The sequence below is a fragment of the Egretta garzetta genome, unplaced genomic scaffold, assembly GCF_000687185.1.
Source record: "Egretta garzetta isolate BGI_Z169 unplaced genomic scaffold, ASM68718v1 scaffold890, whole genome shotgun sequence".
Classification (NCBI taxonomy): Eukaryota; Metazoa; Chordata; class Aves; order Pelecaniformes; family Ardeidae; genus Egretta; species Egretta garzetta.
Window position 1 is genome coordinate 94,441 of NW_009258295.1, and position 3,652 is coordinate 98,092.

Consider the following 3,652-nt stretch of genomic DNA (forward strand, 5'->3'; position numbering starts at 1 on the left):
TGGGAACAGGCGGGTCTCGGAGTGGGAACAGGCAGGGCTCGGAGTGGGAACAGGCAGGGCTGCTGCTTCTCCGCTTGACAGCGGGATCCTGCCCGCCGCAAGCAAAACCTCACGCCACGGGGAGAGCTCCCGGCCAGCACGCTGGGACGGAGCGGGACGGGGAGCAGGCGCGGGTGCAAGCGAGAGCACGCTGGTATTTATAAACTCCTGCGTGATGCAGCCGCGCCGCTCTGGGGACGAGCTTCCCTCGGCAACCAGCAAGGGGATTTTATGCAAGAAAAACAAACCATCTTTCTTTTTAAAGCAGTGTCTGTTACTTTGGAGCCGCTGGCTCCTGGCCGGCTCTAACACGCCACGCTCTGCGTGCCAGTTGCTTGGAGAGAGCAGCAGGGGCACAGGGCTCGCCCGCGGGGCCCCAGGACAAGCCAGTGGTGTGGCCATCTGCATCTTACTTAAAAACTCTGGTTGGGTGCATGAAGCGCTCTTTAAAAAACCAGAATTAAGCTTTGAGGAGGCACGAACGGGATCCTAGGGTTGTGTGCAGCCTCAGTTCTGTAGTCGGCTGAACACCAAGGTCTGTTTTCCAACCCCAAGTGGAGCTATCATCTGTGCTGAAGCGCCACGGCTTATTTCAGCGCCAGCTGATGGCATCTGGGCTCGCAGGTGGAGTTTAGAAAAGCTCCCCTGCTCCGTTCCCTGTGGCCGAGTGTGCGTGATGCTGGGGGGACGCGGATGGAGAGGAGCCAGGGTACGGTCGGGAAGCAGACCCGTGCCGGGCTCTGGCTCCTGGGGTGCTGCAAGATGGAGCCTTGTTTTTCCTGGGGACGTGCTCTGCACGGTCACAGCTGATGGGAGGGACACAATCTCTTCCTCATTAGCTGAGCAAAACACAGGGACCTGGTGTGTTTGCTCGTGTGTGACCCTGCTCTCCGCTGGGACCAGGGCTGCTCAGCTCGCGCCGCAGGGCTCGCCCAGGTCTGCGCCGCCAGGGGTTGTGCCTCTTGCTGATGTGGCAGGGCTGTGCGCTGGGGCAGCAGCTCTGGGCTCTGCCCCGGCCTTGCCCACCCACCTCAAACCCCATAAAATCGAAGACAGCTGCAAATTCACTGCAACGTGCCCTGGAAGCTGCCTGGTGCTTCCACGCTGGCACTCGCCCCGACCTTTTCCAGGGGCGCTGCCAACTGGTGCATGCGCTGAATGGAGCCCCGCTTCTCCAGGGGGTCTCAAAGCCTGGCAGCACCCGCTTAAACCTGGCCTGCGACAGACCCCTGCGGGCAGGCAGGCGGGGGCTGCCCGCAGCGGTGTTGCGGCGCGGGGCAGTAGAAGCAGGAAGCAAGAGCTGAAGGGAGAGCAGTCAGAACGCGGGATGGGAAGGGGCTGGTGGGCTGCGCCCGGCCGCCCACCCGCAGCGGCTGTAAGGAATGAGGTCACCTTCTGAGCACATCGATGGGGTTGCTTAGGGTAACAGCAAGGGAGGCCAATTGTAATCAATTAGTTGGGAATCAAGTTTACAGGCAGTAGCAAATGCTTCCCATGTCCAGTGCCCCGCACCTCCCAGGACGCAGCTCTGCCTGCCCACGGCTTGGCGAAATCCTATTTTGCTCAGCAGAAGGGACACTGAGCAAACACACATTTCCTTTGCAGACTGGGACTCCTGCCCCTGCAAGCTGCTCTCGGTGTCCCCCCACGGGGAAGGTCCCCGCAGCCACCCTCTGCGCTGCGGGGTGCGATGGTGACAGAGGGGAAACCAAAGTCATAGAATCATAGAATCATAGAATCATAGAATCATAGAATCATAGAATCATAGAATCATAGAATCATAGAATCATTTTGGTTGGAAAAGCCCTTTAAGATCATCGAGTCCAACCTTTAACCTAACCCTGCCACCCCACCACTAAACCCTGGCCCTAAACTAAACCATGTCCCTAAAAGTCTCATCAGCTCAGGTACCCCCATCGGCGCAGGTACCCCAACCTGCCTGGCCGTGGGACGCAGGGCTGGAGCGAGCACAGCGGCGCCTGTTGGGCCTTCCTGCTGGGAAATTAAACCCCGTCGGATTTGTTTTTCTTTTTTTTTTCTTTTTTTTGTTTTGAAGAGCAGCCTTTGGTACACAGAGTACTGAAGGTTCAGCTTAGATAATGACACTCAAACTCTTATCCGATTTGTTCTTCCTCACACAGAATCACCAATGGGACCCGCGGTACCCCAGGAAGGGTGGGCAGGGCACTTGCCTTCTCGTTTAAGGCTTTCCTTCCAAGGGGAGCCGGGGCTGCTGTTTGGAGATCTCTTGCCTATTTCCAAATGCCAGAGCCCGATCTGCTAGATGTTCACATTTCTGTTTGCTTTATGGTTGCACGGCGTGTCTCTCTTGAAGCGATAAATGGGCGTGCGGTATTGCGAGGGCTGTGTACCTGGAAAGGACAGGGGCTGGGAGAAGCCCCCGTACCCATTTCAAGGCGTTCCCCTCACCTTCTAGGGAAAACCACCCTGGCAGGAAGGTCCTGCAGCGGTGGTGGGAAGCCTGGAAGGCTTCTCTGCTGTGCTGGTGAATGGCCTTGTGTAGACGGCTCTTCTGGGGCCAGCGCGTGGTGAGCAGGAGCAAAGCTGCTCCCGGTACCCGCTGCCTTGCCCAGGTGCCTTTTTTTGCCTCTCCTAATTCCCAGCTTCTGCCTGGATGCCCAGATGTGCCACGTGGCCGGTTCCCCGGGACAAAGCTGGTACCGACTCTCAAAAGCGAGGTCTGTTTGAGACTTTCTTGTGTTGGCTTTGCATTTCCTTCCTCCCTCCCATAACGTCTGGTTTAGGCAGCAGATTTTTCCCCCACACCCGGTACGTTTCTAGCACTAGAGCAGCACGAGCTCTCTGCCTTTCCAGCTCTGAGATCCCAGCTGGGATCAGGTACGGAATTAAGCCGTGCAAATTTCAATATTGCCCTGACCAAGAAGGAAGCAGTGCCAGACCCTACAGAGCAGTGAGGGCTTGGATGAAATCCCTGGGATTTCACCTTCGTTTCTGGAGGAAGGATGGGACGGGCGTGCCCCTGTCCAGGCCCCGGGCGAGCCCTTGGGGGCAGGAAGGACAGGCAGAGCTGCGCGTTCACACCTTCCAGGCACAAATCGATCAAAACCTGCTGCATTACTGCTCCCCTCCTGCTGTTCACCAGGGTCACGTTAGCCAAGTCAGGACAGCAGGTCTCTGCCGGTGGGGAGCGACACGCGCCGCGCTCTCCAAACTGGGGATTCTGGGGAACTGGAGTGCTACAGAGCCTGTCCCAGCCACCGGGGACACGGCACACGCCAAGGTGGATGGAGAGGCCCAGGGGGAGGAATCCACCCCCTGCCAGCGCAGGGACAGCGGAGCCGGTGTATCATCAGGAAAAAGTGTTTTGTTAGTGCCAAGCCCTCCACCATTCCTGTGGCAGTGGCATGAGGGATAAACTGAACTTGCAACCTGATATTAGGACATCTGTCCATACTCGGAGCTTCAGAATAAAAGACTCATTTGCTGCCCAGTCGAACAGGTTATAATCCTTCCCCTCCTCCCTGCGGCCAAATGCCACTCGTTCATTACCGGCGTTGCTCAAAGCAGCTTCTCCGGAGCTGAGTCGAGGGCCACGCACGCAACCGGTTGGGTTTTGAGGCCAGCCGGCCGC